General features: G+C 53.0%; 29 non-coding genes across 29 annotated transcripts; 9 read left to right on the forward strand and 20 right to left on the reverse strand.

The window, feature by feature from the left end:
• Window positions 1–17: 17 nt before the first annotated feature.
• Window positions 18–90, reverse strand: Trnav-aac (transfer RNA valine (anticodon AAC)). Its single transcript has one exon. It is a non-coding gene; the product is annotated as a tRNA-Val (tRNA).
• A 158-nt stretch (window positions 91–248) lies between these two features.
• Window positions 249–321, reverse strand: Trnav-cac (transfer RNA valine (anticodon CAC)). Its single transcript has one exon. It is a non-coding gene; the product is annotated as a tRNA-Val (tRNA).
• A 402-nt stretch (window positions 322–723) lies between these two features.
• Window positions 724–796, forward strand: Trnap-agg (transfer RNA proline (anticodon AGG)). Its single transcript has one exon. It is a non-coding gene; the product is annotated as a tRNA-Pro (tRNA).
• Window positions 797–990: 194 nt separating this feature from the next.
• Trnav-aac (transfer RNA valine (anticodon AAC)) lies at window positions 991–1,063 on the reverse strand. Its single transcript has one exon. It is a non-coding gene; the product is annotated as a tRNA-Val (tRNA).
• Window positions 1,064–1,221: 158 nt separating this feature from the next.
• On the reverse strand, window positions 1,222–1,294 carry Trnav-cac (transfer RNA valine (anticodon CAC)). The gene has a single exon. It is a non-coding gene; the product is annotated as a tRNA-Val (tRNA).
• Window positions 1,295–1,696: 402 nt separating this feature from the next.
• Window positions 1,697–1,768, forward strand: Trnap-agg (transfer RNA proline (anticodon AGG)). Its single transcript has one exon. It is a non-coding gene; the product is annotated as a tRNA-Pro (tRNA).
• A 194-nt stretch (window positions 1,769–1,962) lies between these two features.
• Trnav-aac (transfer RNA valine (anticodon AAC)) lies at window positions 1,963–2,034 on the reverse strand. The gene has a single exon. It is a non-coding gene; the product is annotated as a tRNA-Val (tRNA).
• A 158-nt stretch (window positions 2,035–2,192) lies between these two features.
• Window positions 2,193–2,265, reverse strand: Trnav-cac (transfer RNA valine (anticodon CAC)). Its single transcript has one exon. It is a non-coding gene; the product is annotated as a tRNA-Val (tRNA).
• Window positions 2,266–2,667: 402 nt separating this feature from the next.
• On the forward strand, window positions 2,668–2,740 carry Trnap-agg (transfer RNA proline (anticodon AGG)). Its single transcript has one exon. It is a non-coding gene; the product is annotated as a tRNA-Pro (tRNA).
• Window positions 2,741–2,934: 194 nt separating this feature from the next.
• Window positions 2,935–3,007, reverse strand: Trnav-aac (transfer RNA valine (anticodon AAC)). Its single transcript has one exon. It is a non-coding gene; the product is annotated as a tRNA-Val (tRNA).
• A 158-nt stretch (window positions 3,008–3,165) lies between these two features.
• Trnav-cac (transfer RNA valine (anticodon CAC)) lies at window positions 3,166–3,238 on the reverse strand. The gene has a single exon. It is a non-coding gene; the product is annotated as a tRNA-Val (tRNA).
• A 402-nt stretch (window positions 3,239–3,640) lies between these two features.
• Window positions 3,641–3,712, forward strand: Trnap-agg (transfer RNA proline (anticodon AGG)). The gene has a single exon. It is a non-coding gene; the product is annotated as a tRNA-Pro (tRNA).
• Window positions 3,713–3,906: 194 nt separating this feature from the next.
• On the reverse strand, window positions 3,907–3,978 carry Trnav-aac (transfer RNA valine (anticodon AAC)). Its single transcript has one exon. It is a non-coding gene; the product is annotated as a tRNA-Val (tRNA).
• Window positions 3,979–4,136: 158 nt separating this feature from the next.
• Window positions 4,137–4,209, reverse strand: Trnav-cac (transfer RNA valine (anticodon CAC)). Its single transcript has one exon. It is a non-coding gene; the product is annotated as a tRNA-Val (tRNA).
• A 402-nt stretch (window positions 4,210–4,611) lies between these two features.
• Trnap-agg (transfer RNA proline (anticodon AGG)) lies at window positions 4,612–4,684 on the forward strand. Its single transcript has one exon. It is a non-coding gene; the product is annotated as a tRNA-Pro (tRNA).
• A 194-nt stretch (window positions 4,685–4,878) lies between these two features.
• Window positions 4,879–4,951, reverse strand: Trnav-aac (transfer RNA valine (anticodon AAC)). The gene has a single exon. It is a non-coding gene; the product is annotated as a tRNA-Val (tRNA).
• A 158-nt stretch (window positions 4,952–5,109) lies between these two features.
• Trnav-cac (transfer RNA valine (anticodon CAC)) lies at window positions 5,110–5,182 on the reverse strand. The gene has a single exon. It is a non-coding gene; the product is annotated as a tRNA-Val (tRNA).
• Window positions 5,183–5,584: 402 nt separating this feature from the next.
• On the forward strand, window positions 5,585–5,656 carry Trnap-agg (transfer RNA proline (anticodon AGG)). The gene has a single exon. It is a non-coding gene; the product is annotated as a tRNA-Pro (tRNA).
• Window positions 5,657–5,850: 194 nt separating this feature from the next.
• Trnav-aac (transfer RNA valine (anticodon AAC)) lies at window positions 5,851–5,922 on the reverse strand. Its single transcript has one exon. It is a non-coding gene; the product is annotated as a tRNA-Val (tRNA).
• A 158-nt stretch (window positions 5,923–6,080) lies between these two features.
• Trnav-cac (transfer RNA valine (anticodon CAC)) lies at window positions 6,081–6,153 on the reverse strand. Its single transcript has one exon. It is a non-coding gene; the product is annotated as a tRNA-Val (tRNA).
• Window positions 6,154–6,555: 402 nt separating this feature from the next.
• Window positions 6,556–6,628, forward strand: Trnap-agg (transfer RNA proline (anticodon AGG)). The gene has a single exon. It is a non-coding gene; the product is annotated as a tRNA-Pro (tRNA).
• Window positions 6,629–6,822: 194 nt separating this feature from the next.
• Window positions 6,823–6,895, reverse strand: Trnav-aac (transfer RNA valine (anticodon AAC)). Its single transcript has one exon. It is a non-coding gene; the product is annotated as a tRNA-Val (tRNA).
• Window positions 6,896–7,053: 158 nt separating this feature from the next.
• Trnav-cac (transfer RNA valine (anticodon CAC)) lies at window positions 7,054–7,126 on the reverse strand. Its single transcript has one exon. It is a non-coding gene; the product is annotated as a tRNA-Val (tRNA).
• Window positions 7,127–7,528: 402 nt separating this feature from the next.
• On the forward strand, window positions 7,529–7,600 carry Trnap-agg (transfer RNA proline (anticodon AGG)). The gene has a single exon. It is a non-coding gene; the product is annotated as a tRNA-Pro (tRNA).
• Window positions 7,601–7,794: 194 nt separating this feature from the next.
• Window positions 7,795–7,866, reverse strand: Trnav-aac (transfer RNA valine (anticodon AAC)). Its single transcript has one exon. It is a non-coding gene; the product is annotated as a tRNA-Val (tRNA).
• Window positions 7,867–8,024: 158 nt separating this feature from the next.
• Window positions 8,025–8,097, reverse strand: Trnav-cac (transfer RNA valine (anticodon CAC)). The gene has a single exon. It is a non-coding gene; the product is annotated as a tRNA-Val (tRNA).
• A 402-nt stretch (window positions 8,098–8,499) lies between these two features.
• On the forward strand, window positions 8,500–8,572 carry Trnap-agg (transfer RNA proline (anticodon AGG)). Its single transcript has one exon. It is a non-coding gene; the product is annotated as a tRNA-Pro (tRNA).
• Window positions 8,573–8,766: 194 nt separating this feature from the next.
• Trnav-aac (transfer RNA valine (anticodon AAC)) lies at window positions 8,767–8,839 on the reverse strand. The gene has a single exon. It is a non-coding gene; the product is annotated as a tRNA-Val (tRNA).
• Window positions 8,840–8,997: 158 nt separating this feature from the next.
• Window positions 8,998–9,070, reverse strand: Trnav-cac (transfer RNA valine (anticodon CAC)). The gene has a single exon. It is a non-coding gene; the product is annotated as a tRNA-Val (tRNA).
• Window positions 9,071–9,243: the final 173 nt, after the last annotated feature.

Below are 9,243 nucleotides of genomic sequence, written 5' to 3' on the forward strand. Positions count from 1 at the left end.
TTAAAGTGATGAAAAAGTGTTTCCGCCCAGGATCGAACCGGGGACCTTCTGCGTGTTAGGCATACGTGATAACCGCTACACCACGGAAACTGCTTGAGTGCACCTTACTTCACAGACAACTTGTAGTGATGTTGCCATCGTAACTAAAAAATTCAATAAATGTGGTACTTGCAAAACGAAGGGACATGCAGCAGATGCACACACGACGAGGCTCACTGGAGTACAATACGGCATAGGCAGGAAAATACTGTTCCCGCCCGGGATCGAACCGGGGACCTTCTGCGTGTGAAGCAGACGTGATAACCGCTACACTACGGAAACGACGCAGCCGAGGAGTCCATCCTTGTTCACTCGAACTTGCCTCAGCCTTTCTCTCATCCGCGAATGCACACACGACAGTTCTTTTGTCAGCCTGGAACCCATCGCAGCCGAGGGCTCAAGAAGTCTTCGGGGTTCTCGAGAGGGTGTCTGCCGTAGCACCCCTAACGAGATAGCGGCGTTTCGCGCAGTCGTTATTGCAAGTCATATCAGCAAAAGCAATCACTTTCTCAGCAGCAGGCAGTGCGAGCCCAGGGGCAGCACTACATGAAGGTACCAATAGCCCAGGAAGGCCGCCGACCGCGGGAATTCGCGTCGCCCCCATCCCGCCAGCCTAAACGAGACTTCCAGAGCACCCTGGAAGACATCGAGGGACTGGAATAACTGGCATTCGACGTGCCACAGGGCTCATTGGTCTAGGGGGTATGATTCCTGCTTAGGGTGCAGGAGGTCCCGGGTTCAAATCCCGGACGAGCCCTAGCGTTTTGTGCAAACTGATCGCACGTCAGTGGCTGAGTCAGCGCAAAAAGCTCGCCGCCAATATCAAATGAATTTCTTATTTGATGTGAGCAATTGACACACTGGTCCGACGCATGAAGGCAATTACGAAGGTTTCGGGTACAGATGGTAGCAGATGCATGTTAGTAAGTCTTGCTTAAAGTGATGAAGAAGTGTTTCCGCCCGGGATCGAACCGGGGACCTTCTGCGTGTTAGGCAGACGTGATAACCGCTACACCACGGAAACTGCTTGAGTGCACCCTACTTCACAGACAACTTGTAGTGATGTTGCCATCGTAACTAAAAAATTCAATAAATGTGGTACTTGCAAAACGAAGGGACATGCAGCAGATGCACACACGACGAGGCTCACTGGAGTACAATACGGCATAGGCAGGAAAATACTGTTCCCGCCCGGGATCGAACCGGGGACCTTCTGCGTGTGAAGCAGACGTGATAACCGCTACACTACGGAAACGACGGAGCCGAGGAGTCCATCCTTGTTCACTCGAACTTGCCTCAGCCTTTCTCTCATCCGCGAATGCACACACGACAGTTCTTTTGTCAGCCTGGAACCCATCGCAGCCGAGGGCTCAAGAAGTCTTCGGGGTTCTCGAGAGGGTGTCTGCCGTAGCACCCCTAACGAGATAGCGGCGTTTCGCGCAGTCGTTATTGCAAGTCATATCAGCAAAAGCAATCACTTTCTCAGCAGCAGGCAGTGCGAGCCCAGGGGCAGCACTACATGAAGGTACCAATAGCCCAGGAAGGCCGCCGACCGCGGGAATTCGCGTCGCCCCCATCCCGCCAGCCTAAACGAGACTTCCAGAGCACCCTGGAAGACATCGAGGGACTGGAATAACTGGCATTCGACGTGCCACAGGGCTCGTTGGTCTAGGGGTATGATTCCTGCTTAGGGTGCAGGAGGTCCCGGGTTCAAATCCCGGACGAGCCCTAGCGCTTTGTGCAAACTGATCGCACGTCAGTGGCTGAGTCAGCGCAAAAAGCTCGCCGCCAATATCAAATGAATTTCTTATTTGATGTGAGCAATTGACACACTGGTCCGACGCATGAAGGCAATTACGAAGGTTTCGGGTACAGATGGTAGCAGATGCATGTTAGTAAGTCTTGCTTAAAGTGATGAAAAAGTGTTTCCGCCCGGGATCGAACCGGGGACCTCTGCGTGTTAGGCAGACGTGATAACCGCTACACCACGGAAACTGCTTGAGTGCACCTTACTTCACAGACAACTTGTAGTGATGTTGCCATCGTAACTAAAAAATTCAATAAATGTGGTACTTGCAAAACGAAGGGACATGCAGCAGATGCACACACGACGAGGCTCACTGGAGTACAATACGGCATAGGCAGGAAAATACTGTTCCCGCCCGGGATCGAACCGGGGACCTTCTGCGTGTGAAGCAGACGTGATAACCGCTACACTACGGAAACGACGGAGCCGAGGAGTCCATCCTTGTTCACTCGAAATTGCCTCAGCCTTTCTCTCATCCGCGAATGCACACACGACAGTTCTTTTGTCAGCCTGGAACCCATCGCAGCCGAGGGCTCAAGAAGTCTTCGGGGTTCTCGAGAGGGTGTCTGCCGTAGCACCCCTAACGAGATAGCGGCGTTTCGCGCAATCGTTATTGCAAGTCATATCAGCAAAAGCAATCACTTTCTCAGCAGCAGGCAGTGCGAGCCCAGGGGCACCTCTACATGAAGGTACCAATAGCCCAGGAAGGCCGCCGACCGCGGGAATTCGCGCCGCCCCCATCCCGCCAGCCTAAACGAGACTTCCAGAGCACCCTGGAAGACATCGAGGGACTGGAATAACTGGCATTCGACGTGCCACAGGGCTCATTGGTCTAGGGGGTATGATTCCTGCTTAGGGTGCAGGAGGTCCCGGGTTCAAATCCCGGACGAGCCCTAGCGTTTTGTGCAAACTGATCGCACGTCAGTGGCTGAGTCAGCGCAAAAAGCTCGCCGCCAATATCAAATGAATTTCTTATTTGATGTGAGCAATTGACACACTGGTCCGACGCATGAAGGCAATTACGAAGGTTTCGGGTACAGATGGTAGCAGATGCATGTTAGTAAGTCTTGCTTAAAGTGATGAAAAAGTGTTTCCGCCCGGGATCGAACCGGGGACCTTCTGCGTGTTAGGCAGACGTGATAACCGCTACACCACGGAAACTGCTTGAGTGCACCCTACTTCACAGACAACTTGTAGTGATGTTGCCATCGTAACTAAAAAATTCAATAAATGTGGTACTTGCAAAACGAAGGGACATGCAGCAGATGCACACACGACGAGGCTCACTGGAGTACAATACGGCATAGGCAGGAAAATACTGTTCCCGCCCGGGATCGAACCGGGGACCTTCTGCGTGTGAAGCAGACGTGATAACCGCTACACTACGGAAACGACGGAGCCGAGGAGTCCATCCTTGTTCACTCGAACTTGCCTCAGCCTTTCTCTCATCCGCGAATGCACACACGACAGTTCCTTTGTCAGCCTGGAACCCATCGCAGCCGAGGGCTCAAGAAGTCTTCGGGGTTCTCGAGAGGGTGTCTGCCGTAGCACCCCTAACGAGATAGCGGCGTTTCGCGCAGTCGTTATTGCAAGTCATATCAGCAAAAGCAATCACTTTCTCAGCAGCAGGCAGTGCGAGCCCAGGGGCAGCACTACATGAAGGTACCAATAGCCCAGGAAGGCCGCCGACCGCGGGAATTCGCGTCGCCCCCATCCCGCCAGCCTAAACGAGACTTCCAGAGCACCCTGGAAGACATCGAGGGACTGGAATAACTGGCATTCGACGTGCCACAGGGCTCGTTGGTCTAGGGGTATGATTCCTGCTTAGGGTGCAGGAGGTCCCGGGTTCAAATCCCGGACGAGCCCTAGCGCTTTGTGCAAACTGATCGCACGTCAGTGGCTGAGTCAGCGCAAAAAGCTCGCCGCCAATATCAAATGAATTTCTTATTTGATGTGAGCAATTGACACACTGGTCCGACGCATGAAGGCAATTACGAAGGTTTCGGGTACAGATGGTAGCAGATGCATGTTAGTAAGTCTTGCTTAAAGTGATGAAAAAGTGTTTCCGCCCGGGATCGAACCGGGGACCTCTGCGTGTTAGGCAGACGTGATAACCGCTACACCACGGAAACTGCTTGAGTGCACCTTACTTCACAGACAACTTGTAGTGATGTTGCCATCGTAACTAAAAAATTCAATAAATGTGGTACTTGCAAAACGAAGGGACATGCAGCAGATGCACACACGACGAGGCTCACTGGAGTACAATACGGCATAGGCAGGAAAATACTGTTCCCGCCCGGGATCGAACCGGGGACCTTCTGCGTGTGAAGCAGACGTGATAACCGCTACACTACGGAAACGACGGAGCCGAGGAGTCCATCCTTGTTCACTCGAAATTGCCTCAGCCTTTCTCTCATCCGCGAATGCACACACGACAGTTCTTTTGTCAGCCTGGAACCCATCGCAGCCGAGGGCTCAAGAAGTCTTCGGGGTTCTCGAGAGGGTGTCTGCCGTAGCACCCCTAACGAGATAGCGGCGTTTCGCGCAATCGTTATTGCAAGTCATATCAGCAAAAGCAATCACTTTCTCAGCAGCAGGCAGTGCGAGCCCAGGGGCACCTCTACATGAAGGTACCAATAGCCCAGGAAGGCCGCCGACCGCGGGAATTCGCGCCGCCCCCATCCCGCCAGCCTAAACGAGACTTCCAGAGCACCCTGGAAGACATCGAGGGACTGGAATAACTGGCATTCGACGTGCCACAGGGCTCATTGGTCTAGGGGGTATGATTCCTGCTTAGGGTGCAGGAGGTCCCGGGTTCAAATCCCGGACGAGCCCTAGCGTTTTGTGCAAACTGATCGCACGTCAGTGGCTGAGTCAGCGCAAAAAGCTCGCCGCCAATATCAAATGAATTTCTTATTTGATGTGAGCAATTGACACACTGGTCCGACGCATGAAGGCAATTACGAAGGTTTCGGGTACAGATGGTAGCAGATGCATGTTAGTAAGTCTTGCTTAAAGTGATGAAAAAGTGTTTCCGCCCGGGATCGAACCGGGGACCTTCTGCGTGTTAGGCAGACGTGATAACCGCTACACCACGGAAACTGCTTGAGTGCACCCTACTTCACAGACAACTTGTAGTGATGTTGCCATCGTAACTAAAAAATTCAATAAATGTGGTACTTGCAAAACGAAGGGACATGCAGCAGATGCACACACGACGAGGCTCACTGGAGTACAATACGGCATAGGCAGGAAAATACTGTTCCCGCCCGGGATCGAACCGGGGACCTTCTGCGTGTGAAGCAGACGTGATAACCGCTACACTACGGAAACGACGGAGCCGAGGAGTCCATCCTTGTTCACTCGAACTTGCCTCAGCCTTTCTCTCATCCGCGAATGCACACACGACAGTTCTTTTGTCAGCCTGGAACCCATCGCAGCCGAGGGCTCAAGAAGTCTTCGGGGTTCTCGAGAGGGTGTCTGCCGTAGCACCCCTAACGAGATAGCGGCGTTTCGCGCAGTCGTTATTGCAAGTCATATCAGCAAAAGCAATCACTTTCTCAGCAGCAGGCAGTGCGAGCCCAGGGGCAGCACTACATGAAGGTACCAATAGCCCAGGAAGGCCGCCGACCGCGGGAATTCGCGTCGCCCCCATCCCGCCAGCCTAAACGAGACTTCCAGAGCACCCTGGAAGACATCGAGGGACTGGAATAACTGGCATTCGACGTGCCACAGGGCTCGTTGGTCTAGGGGTATGATTCCTGCTTAGGGTGCAGGAGGTCCCGGGTTCAAATCCCGGACGAGCCCTAGCGCTTTGTGCAAACTGATTGCACGTCAGTGGCTGAGTCAGCGCAAAAAGCTCGCCGCCAATATCAAATGAATTTCTTATTTGATGTGAGCAATTGACACACTGGTCCGACGCATGAAGGCAATTACGAAGGTTTCGGGTACAGATGGTAGCAGATGCATGTTAGTAAGTCTTGCTTAAAGTGATGAAAAAGTGTTTCCGCCCGGGATCGAACCGGGGACCTCTGCGTGTTAGGCAGACGTGATAACCGCTACACCACGGAAACTGCTTGAGTGCACCTTACTTCACAGACAACTTGTAGTGATGTTGCCATCGTAACTAAAAAATTCAATAAATGTGGTACTTGCAAAACGAAGGGACATGCAGCAGATGCACACACGACGAGGCTCACTGGAGTACAATACGGCATAGGCAGGAAAATACTGTTCCCGCCCGGGATCGAACCGGGGACCTTCTGCGTGTGAAGCAGACGTGATAACCGCTACACTACGGAAACGACGGAGCCGAGGAGTCCATCCTTGTTCACTCGAAATTGCCTCAGCCTTTCTCTCATCCGCGAATGCACACACGACAGTTCTTTTGTCAGCCTGGAACCCATCGCAGCCGAGGGCTCAAGAAGTCTTCGGGGTTCTCGAGAGGGTGTCTGCCGTAGCACCCCTAACGAGATAGCGGCGTTTCGCGCAGTCGTTATTGCAAGTCATATCAGCAAAAGCAATCACTTTCTCAGCAGCAGGCAGTGCGAGCCCAGGGGCAGCACTACATGAAGGTACCAATAGCCCAGGAAGGCCGCCGACCGCGGGAATTCGCGTCGCCCCCATCCCGCCAGCCTAAACGAGACTTCCAGAGCACCCTGGAAGACATCGAGGGACTGGAATAACTGGCATTCGACGTGCCACAGGGCTCATTGGTCTAGGGGGTATGATTCCTGCTTAGGGTGCAGGAGGTCCCGGGTTCAAATCCCGGACGAGCCCTAGCGTTTTGTGCAAACTGATCGCACGTCAGTGGCTGAGTCAGCGCAAAAAGCTCGCCGCCAATATCAAATGAATTTCTTATTTGATGTGAGCAATTGACACACTGGTCCGACGCATGAAGGCAATTACGAAGGTTTCGGGTACAGATGGTAGCAGATGCATGTTAGTAAGTCTTGCTTAAAGTGATGAAGAAGTGTTTCCGCCCGGGATCGAACCGGGGACCTTCTGCGTGTTAGGCAGACGTGATAACCGCTACACCACGGAAACTGCTTGAGTGCACCCTACTTCACAGACAACTTGTAGTGATGTTGCCATCGTAACTAAAAAATTCAATAAATGTGGTACTTGCAAAACGAAGGGACATGCAGCAGATGCACACACGACGAGGCTCACTGGAGTACAATACGGCATAGGCAGGAAAATACTGTTCCCGCCCGGGATCGAACCGGGGACCTTCTGCGTGTGAAGCAGACGTGATAACCGCTACACTACGGAAACGACGGAGCCGAGGAGTCCATCCTTGTTCACTCGAACTTGCCTCAGCCTTTCTCTCATCCGCGAATGCACACACGACAGTTCTTTTGTCAGCCTGGAACCCATCGCAGCCGAGGGCTCAAGAAGTCTTCGGGGTTCTCGAGAGGGTGTCTGCCGTAGCACCCCTAACGAGATAGCGGCGTTTCGCGCAGTCGTTATTGCAAGTCATATCAGCAAAAGCAATCACTTTCTCAGCAGCAGGCAGTGCGAGCCCAGGGGCAGCACTACATGAAGGTACCAATAGCCCAGGAAGGCCGCCGACCGCGGGAATTCGCGTCGCCCCCATCCCGCCAGCCTAAACGAGACTTCCAGAGCACCCTGGAAGACATCGAGGGACTGGAATAACTGGCATTCGACGTGCCACAGGGCTCGTTGGTCTAGGGGTATGATTCCTGCTTAGGGTGCAGGAGGTCCCGGGTTCAAATCCCGGACGAGCCCTAGCGCTTTGTGCAAACTGATCGCACGTCAGTGGCTGAGTCAGCGCAAAAAGCTCGCCGCCAATATCAAATGAATTTCTTATTTGATGTGAGCAATTGACACACTGGTCCGACGCATGAAGGCAATTACGAAGGTTTCGGGTACAGATGGTAGCAGATGCATGTTAGTAAGTCTTGCTTAAAGTGATGAAAAAGTGTTTCCGCCCGGGATCGAACCGGGGACCTCTGCGTGTTAGGCAGACGTGATAACCGCTACACCACGGAAACTGCTTGAGTGCACCTTACTTCACAGACAACTTGTAGTGATGTTGCCATCGTAACTAAAAAATTCAATAAATGTGGTACTTGCAAAACGAAGGGACATGCAGCAGATGCACACACGACGAGGCTCACTGGAGTACAATACGGCATAGGCAGGAAAATACTGTTCCCGCCCGGGATCGAACCGGGGACCTTCTGCGTGTGAAGCAGACGTGATAACCGCTACACTACGGAAACGACGGAGCCGAGGAGTCCATCCTTGTTCACTCGAAATTGCCTCAGCCTTTCTCTCATCCGCGAATGCACACACGACAGTTCTTTTGTCAGCCTGGAACCCATCGCAGCCGAGGGCTCAAGAAGTCTTCGGGGTTCTCGAGAGGGTGTCTGCCGTAGCACCCCTAACGAGATAGCGGCGTTTCGCGCAATCGTTATTGCAAGTCATATCAGCAAAAGCAATCACTTTCTCAGCAGCAGGCAGTGCGAGCCCAGGGGCACCTCTACATGAAGGTACCAATAGCCCAGGAAGGCCGCCGACCGCGGGAATTCGCGCCGCCCCCATCCCGCCAGCCTAAACGAGACTTCCAGAGCACCCTGGAAGACATCGAGGGACTGGAATAACTGGCATTCGACGTGCCACAGGGCTCATTGGTCTAGGGGGTATGATTCCTGCTTAGGGTGCAGGAGGTCCCGGGTTCAAATCCCGGACGAGCCCTAGCGTTTTGTGCAAACTGATCGCACGTCAGTGGCTGAGTCAGCGCAAAAAGCTCGCCGCCAATATCAAATGAATTTCTTATTTGATGTGAGCAATTGACACACTGGTCCGACGCATGAAGGCAATTACGAAGGTTTCGGGTACAGATGGTAGCAGATGCATGTTAGTAAGTCTTGCTTAAAGTGATGAAAAAGTGTTTCCGCCCGGGATCGAACCGGGGACCTTCTGCGTGTTAGGCAGACGTGATAACCGCTACACCACGGAAACTGCTTGAGTGCACCCTACTTCACAGACAACTTGTAGTGATGTTGCCATCGTAACTAAAAAATTCAATAAATGTGGTACTTGCAAAACGAAGGGACATGCAGCAGATGCACACACGACGAGGCTCACTGGAGTACAATACGGCATAGGCAGGAAAATACTGTTCCCGCCCGGGATCGAACCGGGGACCTTCTGCGTGTGAAGCAGACGTGATAACCGCTACACTACGGAAACGACGGAGCCGAGGAGTCCATCCTTGTTCACTCGAACTTGCCTCAGCCTTTCTCTCATCCGCGAATGCACACACGACAGTTCCTTTGTCAGCCTGGAACCCATCGCAGCCGAGGGCTCAAGAAGTCTTCGGGGTTCTCGAGAGGGTGTCTGCCGTAGCACCCCTAACGAGATAG

Source organism: Schistocerca cancellata, chromosome 2, assembly GCF_023864275.1.
Source record: "Schistocerca cancellata isolate TAMUIC-IGC-003103 chromosome 2, iqSchCanc2.1, whole genome shotgun sequence".
NCBI lineage: Eukaryota > Metazoa > Arthropoda > Insecta > Orthoptera > Acrididae > Schistocerca > Schistocerca cancellata.